Source organism: Monodelphis domestica, chromosome 5, assembly GCF_027887165.1.
Source record: "Monodelphis domestica isolate mMonDom1 chromosome 5, mMonDom1.pri, whole genome shotgun sequence".
Taxonomy (NCBI): Eukaryota; Metazoa; Chordata; class Mammalia; order Didelphimorphia; family Didelphidae; genus Monodelphis; species Monodelphis domestica.
In genome coordinates this window covers 233588142-233607858 of record NC_077231.1, presented here as the reverse complement: position 1 = coordinate 233607858, position 19717 = coordinate 233588142, and the positions used below count along the sequence as shown (strand labels likewise).

At 41.7% G+C, this 19717-nt stretch overlaps 1 long non-coding RNA gene across 1 annotated transcript in view; it reads left to right on the top strand.

Annotated features, from left to right (window-relative positions):
* The first annotated feature begins 1387 nt into the window (after positions 1-1387).
* LOC103100305 (uncharacterized) overlaps positions 1388-19717 on the top strand; it is a 100439-nt gene continuing 82109 nt past the window's right edge. The window contains exon 1 of the long non-coding RNA XR_008912363.1: positions 1388-1798. This is a non-coding gene — a long non-coding RNA (uncharacterized LOC103100305). The remainder of the gene's footprint in view (positions 1799-19717) is intronic.

Genomic DNA, 19717 nt, shown 5'->3' with positions numbered 1-19717 from the left:
TGGAATGCAGGAGAAGCAGAAATGACAGATAGAGGCAGTTGGAATGTTCGGAAGCAAGGGTTTCTGGGAAAGCAACAAACTGTAACAGTTCCGTTTCTGAACCCTGGAGAGACAACAGCTCCTAGACCCCACTTCAGGATTGGCACAACCCCATTTCTGAGGGTTTTCCCTGTCATATCCAATGCCCACTGTGACAGTTTACTGATCCTGTCTATCTCCTGGGCCACCTGGATGCCTCTATACTTAAGACTTTTTAAAATTTTATTTTTTAAACCCTTACCTTCCACCTTGGAATCACTATTGGGTATTGGTTCCAAGGCAGAAGAGGGGTAAAGACTAGGTAATGGGAGTTTTTTAAGTGACTTGCCAAAGGTCAGACGTTGGGAAGTGTCTGAGACCACATTTGAACTCAGGATCTCCTGTCTCAAGGCTGACTCTGAATCCACTGGGCCACCCAGTTGTGCCCCCCTCCCCTACCCCCTTAAGACTTTTAAAGACAGGTCTGAGGTTCAAAAAGGTTTGGTGCCTGGTCTCCGCTCACTCCACTACTGAGGATTAGAGACGGAATTTGAACCCTGCTCCTCCACATTGCCCACTGGACTATGTTCCTTCTCATTATTATCAGGAGCAAACACCTTGGGTTGGTTATTTCATTATGTCAAAGCAATAACCTCTCAGAAAGAGAGCCGACCTCGGAGTCGAGCAGAACTGCGCTCCAGTTCTACCTCGGTACTGCGGATGGTGGGAGTCGGGCAGACTCGTCTCTGCCCTTCTCTGGACACCGGGCAGTGTCTGAAACAAGGTGTCGAGGAAGAGCGCTTCCACACTGGGGAGTTCTCTCTGCAGTCTCTCTCCGTCTCTAGCAACAGCCTTCCTCCTTCTCCTCTCTGTCTCTGAGAGTCCTCCTAACAATCGGACAGTCTTGGGGATTCCTCGGTCTTTCGTCTTCCATGAACGTTTTATAATGGAAATGAAACCGGACGGGAGAGCTCTTCTTCTGGGATTCTGTTTCAGGAAGGACACGTCCAGGCAAGAAGACACAGACTGGGGCGTGAGTCGTCCTATCGACAATTGCCCTTCAGGCCACCGAGATGAGCCCATCAGTTTCAACAGGCCTGATGGATGGCCAGGGAGGCTCGTAGAGGCGGGAGGACCCCTTAGGCCACCAACCGACTCTTGGTATTTGCTCTCTGCAGGGCCCAGAGGCTTGGGCACAGAGCTGAGCCGCACAGCTTCTACAAACTGGAAAACCACATTAAATATCACTTTGTAGAGGGGTGGGATAATAAGGATAAGATCTAGTCAGTTCAATTTATCCTATAGTTCTTTTACTGAGATAGAGGATCCTATGTGTTCTGGCACTGCGCTGGGCACTGTGGGGGGAAAAGTAACAGAAGATGCAGTGTCTGCCCTCAAGGAGATTGGTCTCCTAAAAAAGGCTTTAACATTAAAAAAATAGTTTATTAATGCCTTTCCCCCTTCATTCTTCCATTAATAAACCTTCCTTTGTAGGGAAGAGAAATAGTTAAACAAAAAGCCAACCTAGTAAACTCACTTAACAGTTTGGAGTCGATCCTCCAATCCTATTTCCTTCCTTCTCTAACAAGAAAAAGGAAGTATGTTACAACATCTGTTTTTCAGGGCTGATATACATTATGATTAATTTAGAGTTCATTTACCTTAAATCTGGGACTATAGGGGGCAGCTGGGGAGCTCAGTGAATGGAGAGCCAGACCTAGAGACAGGAGGTCCTGGATTCAAATCTTGCCTGTGACACTTTCTGGCTGTGTGAACCTAGGTAAGTCATTTCATCCCCATTGCCTAGCCCTTACTGCTCTTCTGCCCTGGAACTGATATCTAGTATTAATTCTAAGATAGAAGGTAAGGGTTAAAAAAATGCTACAGGGGGCTGCTGGGTGGTTCAGTGAATTGAGAGCCAGACCCAGGAGGTCCTGGGTTCAAATTTGATCCCAGACACTTCCTAGCTGTGTGATCCGGGCTTCTGCCTTGGAACCAATACCCAGTATTGATTCTAAGGTAGAATTCATATATATATATATATATATACACATAGTCATAGGATATATTCTTCTGGTTCTGGTTCTTCTGTTCTTCTGATTCACTTCACTCTGCTCTAGTTTTTACAAGTCTTTTTGTGTTTTTCTAAATTCTTTATATTCCTATATTCTTAGAGCACAAGAGTATTTCATTATGTATACGTATTTTATATTATATTATATTATATATATATATATGTTTGGTATTTGTTGATCCATTCTCTAGTCAACAGACATATGTTTAATTTCCTCTTTTTGTGGCCACAGAAAGTGCTGCCCTCAGCATTTCTGTATGGATTCTGGCTTTGACCCTGAAAAATCGGTCCTGCACTATTTCTTTAGCTCCTACTCTGTTCCGGGCACAGTGCTCAGCCCTAGTGAGACAAAGAAAGGACAGGAGATGTGATCTCAGGGAGCTTACATTGTAACAGGGAAGGTGATGGGAAGCTACAATTTAGAAACAAACTGTCTACAGGGTAAATTGGAAATAATTGACAGAAGGAAGGCACCAGAATTAAGGGGCATTGGAGAAGGTAGAAGGTGGAAGCTTAGCCAAGTTTTGAAGGAAGCCAGGCTTCATCGATGAGAGGGGTGAACATCCCAGGCAGGCACAGAGGAAAGTCCCTGAAAATGCCTAGTTAGGAGACAGGGGCTCTTGGGGGAGGGCAATAAAGATGGGGAGGTGGTTTTAGGTGTCAGAAGACTAGAAAATGGTGGTGGTGTGGGAGAAGGTTATGGAGGTCTTTGAATACCAAACAGATTTTGTATTTGCCCCTGGAGGTGGTACAGAGCCTCTGGAATTTATTGAGAAGGAGATGATTTGACCAGACCTGTACTTTCTGGAAGATCACCAATAGCTGAGTCGAGGGTGGATTGGAGGGGTGAGAGATTTGCCAGCAGGAAATTTTGGAAGGAGAGGTGGATTTAAGAGGGAAGATGACAGAGGAAGCAGCCATCCTTGGTATATGGGTACAGAGACCATTCCTCATTATTTACCTTCACACTCTATTTCATTAAATGCCTTTTGCTTTATATAGATTAATCCATTTAATTAAGGTACATCAGTAGGGTCTCAGAATGTGGACTGGAATAAATGATAACACAAATAGTACTTCTTACATTTTTATTGATATTTTTGGCTTTTACATCATTTTCATTTCCAAATATATTCCTCCCCAATTCCTGAGCCAGAGAGCCATCCTTTGTAACAAAGATTAAAAAACAAACCAAAAAATCAGTTCAAAAACAAGGCTGAAGATATAGTTCCACAACCCATTGTCCCTCCCCTCCACAAAGAATCGTGGCATGCATTTTCTTATCTCTTCTGGGCTATGTAAGTGTTAAACTTAATGGTTGGACAATAATTTTATGAAATTATTTGGTTGTCAATATTTATTATAGCTCAAGTCAGAAATTTATTTACAAATATTTAAAAAATGGAGAGGAAACAATAAAGAAGACAAATGTGAAGAGGTTAGAGGGGTTATCTATCTTTATCCAGGAAGAGATTAATTAGCTCTCAACCAGGAAGACTGGTAGTGAGTCACCATATGGCCTCCTCTAAAATGGAAGCTTGTCTCTCCAGAAACTAGAAAAGGAGTCAGCCTTTCACTTATCCCACAAAGTAGTTCAAGAGTCAGAGCCCAAATTGAAGTCAAGCATAATGAAGACTATCTCCAGAAGATACTCTCTTCAGACTTTCTTCTCAAAGACAATCTGCTCTGAGGAAGTTCTGGATTGCTTTTATGGTGCTGAAGGTGTCAATTCTTATCAAAGGATTCACTAGTTTCTGAAGTTGTCACCCATTTTAGTGACTTTCAAACTCCATCTATTTCAAGCTTTTTGTTGGTTCAATCAAAAGATAGACAAAGGAGAGTTAATCCTGTCTTAAGTCTAGTGAGGTACTAAGTAGGGGTACTTAAGTTAGTGTTAACTCAAGATAGACAATAAAGTAAAGAATTCTCTTTGACAGCTAACAAATAGCACCTCTTATATGACTTGATGTCCCAGAGCTGGAGAACAGCTCACAAGTCAACTGTTAGATTTTCAGTGGGAGTATCTATCTGCCCCTTAGAAATCAGCCAATGCCACAAATTGGGCTTCATTTGTTTTATTGATCATCTAGAACAGTGGCTCTTAACCTTTTCTAATGCCGTGACCCTACAATACAGTTCCTCATGTTGCAGTGACCCCAAACCAAAAAATTATTTTGGTGGCTACTTCAAAACTGTAATTTTGCTATAGTCATGATTTGGAATGTAAATACCTGATATGCATATCGTATTCTCATTGGTATAAATTGAGAGGTTGAGAACCGCTGGTCTAGAATTTAAAAAGGGATGTATGATGGGGCAGCTTAAGAGTCAGGCCTGGAGATGGTAGATCCTGGGTTCAAATCTTACCTCAGGCTCTTCCTAGGGTTTTTTTTTTTAAGTGATTGAAAAAATACCAATAATTTAGATTAAATTTCAAAACATGTCTAAGTAGTTGGGTTTTTTACCCCCTGGAATTGGTTGTTAGACACTTCCTAGCCCACACCTGCTTGTAATGTACCTCTTGGAAAAGGATTACTGTTTCTGATAGGAAAAGTAAGAACCTGAACAGGTTTTACTCAAAGAGTAAACAGCAGAGAATGTCACCATGAGGATCTGACCAGTGGAAAGACTGTGGGAACAAGGAGTCCAAGTCAATGGCACGAGTAAATCTATAGGTGGGGAACTCCAGATCTGTCAATAGGAACGAGGAACTTGGGACAGAGACAACTAGGAACATAGATAATAGGAAACTGAGCTGTAGAACAGACGTGTTTTGCTTGCTCATTGTGCTCCAGCCCCTCTGTTGTTTCCACTCTAAATGCTTTGACTGGAGCTCCTCCCCTTATGGTGCCAGAGGATTTAGACACTATGAATTTGGCTCAGAGCCTTTGCCTTGGGGTCAAGGACAAGATCTCCAGGATGGGCAAGACTGAACAGAGGGACTCTGGGTAAATCAGTGGCTAGCAAGAGGCCACTGGAAGAAGAAAGGGGTGTGGGAGCTGATGAAGTGAGAACAACAGAAACAGGAAATGGGAGCCAGCCCAAAACAAACTTCATCTACTTCAACTGGGCACGTAGCCAGCTAGGAAAATAAGGTTAGCAGGGTCTGCAGGACATTAGGAAAGCCCAAGTGAAATCAGGCAGTGGACCTTGAAGAAATGGAATATTTACTTTCTCAAGAATGTGCTTAGCAATTTCTGGGTCTGTTATAGCCCAGGTGTATGGTGTCTTGTAGTCTTTTGGGTGGTCCCCCTGCCTCAGATCTGACTCTTCTCTATCCTCTACTCAGCTGTCAAAGTGATTTTCCTAACCTGCATATATGATCACGTCACCCCCTATTTTACTTGTCTTGTCCACCTTCCCCCTATTACACCCAGGATAAATTTAAAATTCTCTTCATTCTTGGTATTTGAAACCTTTCCTAACATGACCCCTTCCTGCCTTTCCAGCCATTTAATTCTTTAGTCCCTTCCAAGGAGTCAGTGACCTAACCATAGTGGCCTTCTTTGTTGTTGCTCATAGCTGACATTCCATCTCCTGACGTCTTATCTTTTCGTGTTCTCCATACCTGAAATGTTCTCCTTCTTTACCTTTACCTTTTGGCATAGCCAGCCACCTTGTATGGGATACCTTCTACTGCCAATCCCTTTCCTCTCAGGTTACCTTCCTTTCACCGATATATCTTGTACAGAAGGAGTTGTTTGTCTGTTGTCTCCCTTGTGAGAACAGAGGTTCTTTGAAACCAGGAACCATGGCTCTGCCTTTCTTCTTATGCCCAGCACACCTAGCTCAATGCCTGGCATATCATCAACTCCAATTGATTTAAAGCAGTTGGTGGGTTTCAGATACGCCAAATGACTTCTTATAATGCTTTCCAGTCTTGTGAGTCTTACACATTCTCCCCTAATGCTTCAGCATGATTTCCAAATTGTTCCTATTTTGTGATGTAGGCAGGTCTCTCTTGCTTGCCCTCCCCTTTTCAAAATGACTTCCTCATTCTTTCCTCATCCCATGAGGACTAGCCTGCTGCCATGGTTTAGCTCCCCTTCTCCAAGCAATGAAATGTTCATTTTGGTGAAAGAGTGGGTTCACTGGGGCATCTGAAGGCAGTTGAGCTGATCCTTAGTGGGATGTAGAAAAACCCAAGAAAAAACAGCTGGTTAGAAAGAGATCCTGTGATGGGCTGAGAAAAAGGAAGGGGAGGCTCAAGGAAATGGTATCTGGTTGATTGCCCTAGCCAGGTGAAAATGAATTAGAGATGTTGTGTTCAGACCTCAAAGGTGTGGTCAGGGATGCCCAAAAGGGTCAGACCAGGGGCCAGAGACAAAATGAACCACTTCCCATGCTTCTACAGAGACCTGGGGAGCTGAAGAGAGAAAGGCTTGGTTATTTTAGGTCCTGTGTGACCTGGTACAAGTCACCTCCACTCTGTGGACTTCAGTTTCCTCTTCTGAAAAATTTTGGATTAGATAACTTCTAAGGTCTCATCCAGCCCCAAATCTATGATCCTTTGAATAATGTAGACCTGGGTGCAGAAGAAAAGATATGGATGTAAGGAATCTTCATTATGTAGTGAAAAGGGAGTGACAATAGAAGGCACTTGTAAGGTGTTTTAATGCTTTAAACCTGTGCTAAGAGAAGTAAACAATTTGAAATCTGCTACTGCAGACACTAAGTCATTTCCATAGGGTAGGGGTGAGAAATTATTAGAAAAGACCAAAGAGGGAATGCTGACCTCTGTTGGTCTAATATCCATCTTGGTGCCCTGGCTACAACATTTAAGTGTGTATTGTACTCCTAGTTGATTGTAGGGGCAATTGTTAAGAGTGCTGAGCCTGAAGTTGAGAAGACTCATCTTCCTGAGTTCAAAGCCAGCCTCAGACACTTATTAGCTGCATGACCCAAGGCAAGTCACTTAACCCTGTTGGCCTCAGTTTCATGAGCTAGAGAAGTAAATGACAAGCCACTCCGTAACTCTGCCAAGAAAAACTTCAAATGAGGTTGAGTCAACTTGACTTAACAACAAAAGTAAATTGTAAATTCCAGTAGGATAGGGAATCTGGATGACTTCATTCAGTGCCTCACACAGGGTTTCACAGCTAGCATATATGTAATGCTTTACATGTATGTGTTCATTTTATTCTTACTGAATAACCTCAGGAAGTAAGTTCTGTTATTATTATCTTCAGGTTACAGGTGGGAAAACTGAAGCAGACAGAGGTTAAATGACCTGTCCAGGGTCATACAAAGAGCTAGTGTCTTAGGACTAATTTAAACTCGGGTCTCCCTGACTCCAGGGCCTGATTCCAATGGTCTCTACCCACTATAACTAAATTAGATACTTAGATCAATGTATGATGGGGGAAAGAAAGGATCTTGAGAAACTTATTTTTGGAAAATCTGAGAAGGGAGAGAATGCATAGTTGGGAGAATGAGTCAGGATTCAACAGAGGAGCCAACCACCTGAGCCAGGGCTAGGTAGAAGGCCAGGGTAACCTTCTCTTTGGAGCTGATCAATTCCAGCTTGTGGAGTGGATGGTCTTAAATCCTGGGGCTCAGGGATCTGAGTAGCACCATTAGTAAGGGAGCCTCACGTAGTGCTAGGAAGCAAGAATTTCCTCATTAGGGTTGTGTAACCTCAGTGGGAACAGCTGATCTTAGTCCCTTAGAGAAGGACTGTCCACAGAGCTGTGAATGCTTCTCTATGTAATATTTTGCTTTAAATACCAATCATCTGCGCATTTCCATGGTCAAAGTGTGGCCACAGGGTTTCCAAGTCCAACAGGATGTTTGTTTTAGGAGGTTATCAACTCTGGGGAGGCCATTCACATTTGACTTGGGGTACAGATAGGCACTGCAAGAGAAGAAAATGGCAAACCACTCCAGTATCTTTGCCAAGAAAACCCCAAACGGGGTTATGAAGAGTCAGACAAGGGACAGGCACTAGATCTATGATTTCATTGGTCTAGGGAACTCCTAACCAACAAATCAAAAAAAATCAACATTTATTAAGCAGCTCAAGCACTGTGCTAAGCACTGGGGATACCAAAAGCAGCAATTGATACTTCCTGCCCTCAAGGACTTTACAGTCTACTGGGGAAGACTATGGTATAGGAAGCAATTAACAGAAGGAAAGGACAAAAAGGATTTGATGTGGCAGCTAGGTGACTCAGGTAGAGAGCCAGGCCGGGAGATAGAAGGTCCTACATTCTAATGTGACCTCAGGCTTTTCCTAAATGTGCATTCCTACGCAAGTCACTTAACCCCAATTGCTATCCATGACCACTTTTCTCCCTTGGAATCAACATTTAATATTGATTCTAAGAGAGAAACCCAGGGTTTAAAAAAAAATTGAAAAAAGACTTGGAGAAAGCTCCCCCTAAAAAGATGAGATTTTAGCAGGGGCTTAAAGGATGCAAGGGAGGTCAGTAGGTGGAGCAAAGGAGAGACTCCCTCTAGCAGAGCAGGTTGAAGTTAACTTGCCCAGAATGACACTGTGCCCAGCCTCTTGGTTCCAAGACAAGCTCTCTATTTACTAGATAACACTTACTCTCTTCACCCCTAGACTAAAGAAGAACAAATAGTAGATGATGATGCAAGTGGATATTTATTTTACATATATTAACTCATTAAATACTTAACTATTTGAGGCATGGAACACACGTTTTAGAATTTCCATTTTAAAAATGGAAGAATTGGGGATAGGTAACATTGACTTGCCCAAGGTCTATCAACTAGGGAGTGGAAGAGCTTGAGTTTGAACTTGTCTTCTATTTCTAAATCCAAGGTTCTTTCTGCTATAGTCCACAGCTTTAAATGGTTCTCAGTTCCCTGCTAAAGAACTAATGACTTCAGCAATCCACTCTGATCCCTAGATTTTTTAATACACTGCTTGGTCATGGGTGGTTCTCTTTTGAGCTATGAGACTTTTTCTCAGCAGGATCTTGTCTTGCCTTGCTATAAGTGTGTGTATCCCAAGCTTCTGTCTTCTGTCTTAGGGCCTCTCTTCTTTCTCTCATACATGATCTCATCTGCTTTTATGTAGCCAACCCCCAAGTCTATATATACAGCACTCATCTTGTTTTGGAGTTCTAGTCTCACATTTTCAATTGCCTGTTTTTGACATCCCCACCAGGAAATCCCATATGAATTTCAGACTCTAGTGGTCCAAAACAGAACTCATTGCCCTTTCCCCTAAGCCCACCTGTGTTCCTTATTTCTGTTTTTTTGCCCGGGGCACCATCATTCTTCCATTCCTTCAGGTTAGAAACCTAGGAATCATTGCTGACTCTACGTACCTCCCATATCTAGTCAGTTGCTTAGTCTCATGGATTCTATCTCTCATCTCCAGCTGCTTCTCCCTATACCTAATCATCCCAGTCTAAGGCCCTTACCACTTTTCACCTGGATTATTATAGCTTCTGTAATATTTATAGGGAAAGATGAGTGGATATTAGGAACAGGGCATATGGAAGGTTTGTAGCAGGGAATGGAGGAGTTGAAAGGAGAGAGGGAATATGGCTTCCGGTGAGGCAAAAAGAGAGAGATGCCCCCCGCTGAGAGGCTATTTTTTTGAACAAAATGAGAGAATGTTTTTTTTTTTCAAAGAACACATTGAATTACTGATTTTTTCCTTAATTTTTATTATTGCTTTTCTTTTCTTTTGATTAGAATAATTGATTTTTTCTCATTTTTTGTACTAAAGGTACCCATAATTAATATTATTTTTCTGCAGTACCACAAGTTTAAAATATATATATATTCTTGCTACAATATCAATGAATACCCCCAAAAGCTTTAAACTATGGGAACCTGCCATTTATTGATAAAATATTATGGGACTGTGATTAATGTATCTGATTCCAGAAAAAGGGATAAAAAAACAAGAAGCACAGACTTAACCTGAATAGTGCCAAAAAGAGCACACAGGAAATACTAATGTGAGACTAGAGGTTGCGACGCTTGACATATGTTAAGTCATAGGACTTCCTTGTATCTACACTCTTTGCAAAGTACTCATATAAGTACAAAATTTGACTATCATACTGGCTCCCTATATCCCTGAGAATATCAAAAGTCAGAAGAGGGAATGACACTTCCCTATCAAAATAGAATTCTAGTTACTTTTATTTCTTATATTATGGCAATTTCCTGTAGTCTTGGCTACAAATGGCTAAATGAAATATTACTGCATTCTGCCCTACAGACTTTAAATTGGACCTATACAAGGACCTATTTTGAATTTTTTTCTTATGTTTTTGATTATTTTTCTATTTCTTTTGATAATTGACTCATACACCCCCATAGCTAAACATTGCATCCTGAGCTGAACTGGATGTTTTTTAACACCTACTTCAGGGGGGATTATATCTTAATTTAAAATCCAAGAATTTTGATTTTTTGTTTAAGATTGTATTTTATAAAAATCCAAGATTTTGATTTTGTTCGAGAAAATATCTTCAAGGAAGAAGCTTAAAACTTCTATATCCAGAGAATGAATTGTTGCAGAAAGATGCCAGAAAATCCATACTACATCAAGAAGATCAAGAATGAACTTTGGATATGATTGAACTGAACTTTGATTGAACATTTATTGAAAATGTACACATTTATGCCAAAAGGGACTGCCCCTAATTTGGCTTTCTGTCAATGTGCCTAGCAAAACATTGGTTTTGCTTTCTTTTCTATTTTCTCCCTTATTACTCTAATTTCTCTTAGAAAATTGAATATTTTATATTCATATCTATATGATATTTATATTTATATATCTATATCTATAGTTAGAAGTACATTTAGAACTACAAATTGATTATGTTAATGTTAACTAGTCTCCCAATGATCATCAGGGGGGATTGTGGTAACTTAAGATTATTATTATTGCTGATCTTTTAAAGGTCTTTACACTCTTGGTGTCTTTTACTGGCAATATAAGGAGTTAGCAGTTTAGAGAAACAAGAGGGGCCCTCCTCCTGTGTGACCATCTTGTGCTTGCATCCAAAGCAGGGCTCTGCCCCTTGACCATCTTGTGCTTGCACCCAAGGCAGGGTGTGGTGGGCTTGGTAGTAACTTTTGGTTATAGGCCTAGGGACAAAAGGATGTAAACAAGATTTGATACCACCCTAAACTGTAACTTTCTTAGCTAATCCCTATAATTTTTATAAGGCAAATGTATCACTTTGACTATTCACTCAAAACTAATGATTATATTATTAAGATAATCATAAAAGGGAGTCAGGGGTTTCATACTCACAACAATCATGTAAAACATTTTTGCATGTTAGTTATTTTGTGGGAGATGAGAAAGGAGAGGAAAGGAGGGGGGGGGAGAGAGAGAGGAAATAAGGAAGGAAGGAAGGAAGGAAGGAAGGAAAGTTTCATTCTGCATTCAGATTCTACCAGTTCTTTCTCTGAAGCATTGCCTTTAAATACAAACTCCTCTGATCAGGTTTTTAATTTCATTACAGTCTGACTCTGGCCTGTTTTTCCTGGTGGATTACACATATTGTGCATAGATTATATTAGCACTACCTTGAATATACTACTCTATATTCCAGCCTACTTGTTCTTCCTCACACAGGAAATTCCCATTTACCATTCCCTTTACAAAGATTGTTTATCTCATGCTTGAAATTTTTTCATTCTTTATTTATACAGCTTGGAATCCTTAGGCCTCTTCAAGGCACAGCTCAAGGGCCATCACCTTCTAGAGTCATTTTCTAATCCCCTCAATTTTTAGTGTGTCATACCTTACCCCACCCCAGCACAGTATATTTATTTTGTATATGTCCTGTATTTACTTACCTGTGAACATATATTCTTCTAGTAGAATGTAAGCTCTTAAGGGCAAGAACTGTCTTATTTTTTATTTATATCCCCCAGACCAAATAGTGTACAAAACATAGCAGGTGCTTAATAAATGCTTTCTCCTTTTCTTGAGCTTTCTATTTCTGACTTCATGGGAAAACTATATGGAAAAGCCAGAACTGGTTGAGGTAAAAGGAGAAGAGGAAAAGAGGGGAAATAAACATAGGAAGGCTACTCAAGAGCTACTTCTACCAGATTAGAAATGGGGAAGAAGAGTTTATGTTCCAGTCCAGCCAGTCACCTTCTCCCAAAAGGTCTACCTATTTCTCTCTCTAGCCTCTCACACAATGTCTCAGAAGAGTGCCTGTAATACTTTGGGCATATTTATTAAAATGTCTGTTGATTGATTTGACTGACAACTGATTGCTAGGGCCAGTGGAGAAAAAGAAAAAAGGCAATGCCCGGCAATGCTTTTCCAAAGCCTTTGCTCTTAGAACCAAGGGCCCTAGAAAAGTTACAGCCAGACAAACTGCCCAGAAAGAGAATGAGGAAGTGGCATCAAAGGGGTGTGGGGGACCCTCAAACCTCAGCAATTGAGTTAATCCACAATCAAAGTGATGTCATAGTTTCACCAGGCTTTCTAGGGGTGAGCTACTTCCTTTGTAAAGTCATACCTTGCTTGGTTAGCTGTAATGTGGGAAAATAGGCAATTCTGGTTCACTGAATCTTCTGGGGTTACCTGGAGTCATCGAGAGACCTTTTAGAGCTCTACCGTTGTTGACAATCTTCATAAAACATGGACCCGTCTTTCAGGGATTGGTGACAGAACTGAATAGTTGTTTAATAATTAAGGATCTCTTCCTGAACAACCCAGAGGGATCTACGAGAAAGAACACTATCCACATCCAGAGGAAACACTCTGGGAGTAAAAATATCGAAGAAAAACATCTGCTTGATTACGTGGGTGGAGGGGATATGGCTAGAGATGTAGACTCTAAATGATCATAGTGCAAACATCAACAACATGGAAATAGGTTCTGATCAAGGACACATGTAATACGGAGAGCAAGGGAAAGAATATGAATCTTGTAACCAAGGAATAATGTTCTAAATTGACTAAATAAAATTAATAAATAAAATAAAAACCCTTGCAAAAAAAATAATTGAGGATGTCTGAGGACTTCTGGATTACCAGTTCAGTCATTAGTCTTCAGTCTCCAGGACTGGACATAGAGATGCAAAAGTAGAGGAGGAGGTAGGCTGAATCTGTCCTAAGTCCAGTAGAACCTCTGGAAGTTGGTTTTGAATAAGTCACTGATAGAATAATAACAATGACATACTTTCACAACTCAACAAACATTTTTTGAGTGCCTATTAGGCACTGTGCTCGGTGCTCGGTTGGTTTTGTCAAGACTTGTGAGATTACACAAGATTTCATTTGGCCTCAGACACTTACTACCTGTGTGACCTGGACAAGTCACAACTTCTTCTTGTCTACTTTCCTTGGTTGTAAAATGAGGATAATAAAAGCATTTTACCTTCTAGGATCAAATGAGAAAATGTAAAGCATTTCTAGTAGTGTTTGGCATTGAGTGGGCGCTTAACAAATTCTTGGTCCTATACTCCACCCCCTTTCCTCAGTGTAGGGACTTTCTAGTGTTGAACTCTCCCACAATGACCTTTCCACTTCTATATTTATACCCTTGATCCCATCTCTCCCTTTTCTGTTGGGGGCTTGCTCCATCTCTTATTCATAAGATCACAGGATCATGGATTTAAAGCTGGAAGGGGATCTTTAGAGACTGAGTCCCACTGCATCATTTGATAGATGTGGAAACCGAGATGAGTGAAGTTAAATAACTCATCATGGGTCACATAGCTAGCAAGTATCTGAAGCAGGATTTGAACTCAGATTTAAAATGAACTGGAGAGAGAAATGGCAAGCTATTCCAGAAAATGCCAAATGGGATCATGAAGAGGCAGAATCCACTAAATGACAACCATTTTCCTTTCTTCAAGTCTCACCTCCTATCTGTTATGCCATACTATCTCAGTTCCTTCTCTCTCATCTTCTGGTTCTTATCTACTGACACCTTGCTAGTTTTCTTAAAATAGACATGTTCAGGTCTCCTCTTGACTTCACTTGTTCTCATTTGATTTCATTCATTCAATTTGTACCTCCATGCATTTGATTCCCCAAACTATGTGTGTGTCCTATTTTATTCCTGAGCCCCAGTTTTACACTGATAACTATCTGCTTGACAATTTCACCTGGATTTCTGGTTGGTAACTCAAATTTAACATATCAAAAAAGGAATTTGTCATTCCCCCTCAAACTTGGATCTTCTTCAAATTCTGATGTTTCTTTTGAGAGCACCAACATACATACCCTTATGATGCAGGTCTACAGCCTTGGAGTCATCTTCCTCTCCCCTCCATTCCTACCTAACCCCTCTCTAGTCAAATAGGCAAGTCCAACCCCTTCTACCTCAGTGACATATCTCACATTCCTGTCATTCTTTCCAGGCCCTTATCACCCCTTTGATAGTCTCTTATAAAAACTTCCTCTCAGATCTCAACTCCACCCTCCCTCCAATCTGCTTTGGGCAGAGATGTCAAAAGAATTTTGATAAATACACAGAACTTTCCTGCCAAGAAACCTCAAGAAGTTCCCTATTATATCTTAAGTAAAATAAGCTCTTTAGCTTGGCATTGGTGACTACTCACAATCTGATTCCATTTTACCTTCTAAGTTTCCAGCCTGGCCTAATAAATTATTCCCAAACTCAGTATCCTACCTTTTCCTTCTATTCATTCTCATAAGCTGTTCTCCTCCTCTCCCAAACTCTTCAAGGCTGGAATGCATGCACTCCTCAGCTGTACCTTTCAGAAAATTCATCTTCTTTAATGCTTTGCTTGGTGACCCCTTACTCTGGGTTCTCCTCCCTCCTCAAATATTCCCAAAGCGCTTCATCTGGATTTCTCATTCACCCCAGTACCTTTTATTATCTTTATCTATGAATAGGTCCCATCTCCTTCACCTCCACTCCCTAGGAGAAAGTAAAGTTCTTTAGAGTAGAAATTGTTGCATTTTTGTCTTTGTTGTCTCACATTGTCATAATAAATGCTTGTTCAATTGAATTCCAGAGAACTGGCTATCCTGAGGCTAATTATAAATAGCTGGCCACTAGATAGGTTTTTTTTTGGTTTGTTTTTGTTTTTGTTTCTTGCTGGGGATCTGAGTGAATAGAATTTATCAGCAGCCTTGGATCTGGGTCAGAGGATCTAGATTCATTCCCAGGTCTACTTCTTACTACCTATGTGACTAATGTCATTTATCCTCCCTGGGCCTTTATGACTTCATCTGTAAAATGAAGAAGTTGGACTCAGTGATCTCTGAGCCTTCACGGGATGGTACCATGGTTTGATGTTTTCCTAAAAGTGGAAAAAGAGCTATTAAAGAGAGAGAATGAGTCATCATCATGAAGTCTTCTCAAGGATCCCATTTGGTCTTGCTTCTCCTATAGCCTGAGTCAGGCAACTGAAATGCAGCCCAATGATAGTTCCAACCTTGGGTTGGTCATTAAATTACCATGTGGTCTTAGCTGACTCAACTAAATATACTTTGGTTTTATTATCTGTAAAATGGGTATCTCAACATTTACTTCCCACCATTGGTTGTGCTGAGTAATCACTAATTTTAAAAAAATGATTCCCATCTGTCACATTCAGGGCTCAGAAGATTAGTTGCTTGCCCAGCATCTGACTTCCTGTTATAGTGTGATCCTGGCTGAGAATCTCCTCTTGCTCACAGTTTTCCATTTCCTGCTCACAAGGAAGAATAAGCCTAGAGGTATAGTAAGGGGAGAAATTCTTGCAACTTTGTTGCTTTTTTTTCCCCACATCAAACAGTGCCAAGATTGTCATTCCCATTTTATAGATGAGGAAACTGTCAGCAGACATTTAAACTCAGGACTCCTGAATTCTTTTCTACACTGTTTTCTCTCTAATAAAGAATATGGGTTTAGATTTAGAGCTTAAAGGAACCTTCAGCTCTAGAGTTTAAAGTGTCATTTAGTCCAGCACCTTCACTTTATAGATGAGCAAACTGAGGTCGAGAAAGGTTCAATGGCTTGCTCTAGATCATACAGGTGCTAAGTAGCAGGTGTGGGCTTTGAGCCAGGGTACAAATCCAGTGCTCAGCAGACCCACCACCACCAACCTCTCAAGGATTTTGAAGTGAATTGCCAAGCCTAACTTAACCTTAGTTAAGATCTCCCGTTTTCCTGAAGTATGGTTTAAATGTAAAGCTTTACTGGACTATTTACAAGATGACAAAAGTCTGGTTTCCTCAGAGCTCTGGAAGGAAGCTGTCTTGACCTTGGTACCTCTACAGGAGAATATGAAAAGGATATAGGGGCAGGGAAAGAGTTCAAGTTAATTCTGCCTCCCTTTGGCTCTTTTACTTTACAAAAGGGGAAGGAATAAAGAGAGACTAGCAGAGCCAGGGCTATAGCTTATCTATTATCTAGTCAAGTGCTAGAAGAACTAGCTTTGGGGCCTTGGGAAAAGGTAATTCAAGGGGCAGTTGGGTGGCTCAGTGGATTGAAAGCCAGGTCTAGAGACAGGAGGTCCTGGGTTCAAATTATGTATGACTCTAGGCAAGTCACTTAACCCCCATTATCACTCTTCTGCCTTGGAACCAAAAGGTAAGGGTTTAAAAAAGAAAGAAAAAGGCAATTCAACTTTTTGAGCCCCAGTTTTTATCTTTTAAGTAGGGATTAGGTGCTCTACTAACCTCACAGATTCACAGATCTAAAACTGGAAGGGAGCTCAGAGGTTTAGCCCAACATCTCTCATTTTACAGATGAAGAAACTGAGGCACAGAGAAGGGAAATCATTTTCCTAAGGTTAGAGATAAATGTAAAGGGTGAATATTATGGTTGAGACTGAAAAAAATCTAAATTTAAATGGTCACCAAGAGAAATCCCAAATAATAAAATACCCAAGTCAGCTGCCAAATTTTTATGGTGATTTAATTACAACAGGAGGAAGAAAATATTAGAGGGAGAGGGAGAGAGAGAAAGAGAGGGGGGGGGGAAGAAGGAAAGGAGTTTAACTCAGAACCACTCTGGCTCAGGCTGAGCCAAAGTGGGCGTTAAGGCCTTGGAAAGCCAAGGCAAAGAAAGGGGTCAGTCCTTATCACTCATGTGACTGATCTGAAGGAAAGCAGTCTGCTGGGCTCCTCCAAGCTCAAGCTCCAGGATCGAACTGAACTCTAGCCCTCTCCACAGGAAGTCACGAGAACTCCAGAGCTGTTCTCTACCTTACTTCCTGCATCTCACATGTGCCAATAGTGGCTCAAGCTTGACTTAGGACAGCCCAGAGGTCTGTCCTTTTTTTTGCACATGTCTGTTGAAGGCCATTTTCTCAGATAATTAAATCTTGAGTTTAATGTAGACCTTCCTAATCTTGTTAAACTAAGAAGGGAGGAGAAATGAAGTTTCCAAGACCTGATTCTGTTATTCCAAGTATCTCGATTGTTACTGATCAGGAAGTAACTAAATCAGATCTTCTAAAGAATGGTCTGGTTAGGGTGGAATAGTTTTGAAATTCACATAAGGAAGGCATCAGAGGCAGGATCCCCAGATCCCCTGATTTGGTGGTATGATGGATAGAGAGTTGGACTTGAGTTCCAAGCCAGCCTGACACTAGCTGTGTGACCTGAACAAGTCACTTAACCTGTTTGCCTCTGTTTCCTTTTCTATAAAATGGATCTAAGGTGGGGGGGGGGGGGAAGTGACATGAATTAAAGCAATAAATAGAGAGTAAGGGGCAGCTGGGTAGCACAGTGGATTGAGAGCTAGGTCTAGAGATGGGAGGTCCTGGGTTCAAATGTGACCTCAAGAACTTCCTAGCTATGAGTCACTTAACCCCACCTTACCACTCTTCTGCCTTGGAACCAATACACAGTACTGATTCTAAGACCAAAGGGATGAGTCCAAAAATAAAATGAAATAAAATGGAGCTACTAATAGCCTGTACCTCCAAGGGCTGTTGTGATGACCAAAGGAGATGATATTTGTAAAGCCCTGAGCACAGTGCTTGGCTGCTGCATTGTTTTTTCTTTCTACCTTGCCATACCAGATCAGATGAAGTGAAAAATTTGAACAGGCTTTGAGGAAGAATAAAAAGGCTATTCAAAAAATGTTTATTGTTTTGTGCAGGATCCGGACCAGGGAAGGACCTCAGAGTTCCCAACCCTGACTTCCTCACCTGATGAAACTCCCACCCAATGTGATTTTCTCAGGGTAATAAGTCACACAGGTCATGAATAGCAGCAGAAGCCCATTAAGTACTCCCACCACTGTGCCACACTGCCTGTCACTGCCCTTACTAACTGGGGTATAGCTGTACTTTTCCTGGCGAAAAGGTTTATAGGCAAAAAGGTAATGACTGCCTGGTCCCTTGGGTATCAAGGGCTGCAGGGACCCCCACCCCCCATTTGGACCTGAGTGTGTGTCCAGTAATGAGACAATTATCATCTAGGAAAGTTCAACTGTCTCCACCTCCTCCCCCAGCATTTGAACCCTCTCCCCCCCACACACACATGCACAGGTTGGGTGTCCAGTAGCCATTATTATCATTAACTGCATGAGGCTGGGGGAAGAGGACCAGAAAGAAAACCCCAAAGAGAGAGGAAAAGGGCAAGAACACAGAAAGGATGCACTCAGCTGTCATTCCTGACACTGAAAAAGGAAGAAAGGGAAAAAAAAGCAGCCGGGGATGGAAGAGGCTGGCAACGTTACTAGAAAGCTAATTAGGCAGAAATGCAAGGATAACATTTCAGATTTCCGGTGTGCCCTCCTCCACAGACAAAGATCATTGTTTGCTCACAGCCAAGCTGACTTGGGGGCTTCTCATAGTAATTGCTCATTAGGGCATGCTTTGAATATGCAAATCTTCTGGAGCCCTGGCCTCTTTGCCGGGGCAAAGGGAGAAAGTGGGAAGCTCCAGTTGAACTGTAGGGGGTAATATTGTTGCACACACAGCCCTTCCCAGACCAGCTGCAGAAGGCAGATAAAGCTGTCCGCCCGCTTATTATTTGACAGAACATGTCTATGTGGAGAGAATCCCATTACTCTCCACTCCCCGGGTCCATTCAGGCCTCCACAGCCATTGGCAGGGGAACTTGGGGAAAGATCCTCAGGTCTTGATAGCCCACTGAGGTTTGGTGCATTGTTAGCTGCCAAGGAAAGCCCCTAAAGGGAAAAACGGGGGGGGGGGGGGGGGAGGGGGGGGGGAAGTGTTAAATTCCTCATTGATTCTCTCTCTCCTTCCCTCTCTCTCCCTCTCTTCCTCCCTCCTCTCTCCCCCTTTCTGTCTGTCTCCTTTTTTCCTTTCCCTGACCCTGGGTCTCTCTGCTTCTCTCTCCATCTCTCAGTCTCTCCAAGCTAGCACTAGATGTGAATCTCCTGATAAACGCTCTGACTTCCTTTGCTTAGACATTGCTCCAAATGGAATCTGGCCACTTTGAAGCAGGACCAGGACTGATCACCCTGACTGTAAATGGCAGGCAGAATGGATCTCTAATGGTCTGGGCTAGGGTCGAAACTCCCTGAATATTTCTTTCTAGCCGGCTGAGGCAGAGAGGGGCCAAGGGAATGAAGATGGAGGTGCTGCAGACCCCAAATATGACAGAATTTGTAGGGTGTATGTGCTGGGGGTACCTAGTGAGGGCTGGCATCATCTTCAGAATCTGTAAGCTGTGTGTCTCTGATCTGTGTAGATGAGCGACTTACAATATTTGTTTTCATTTGA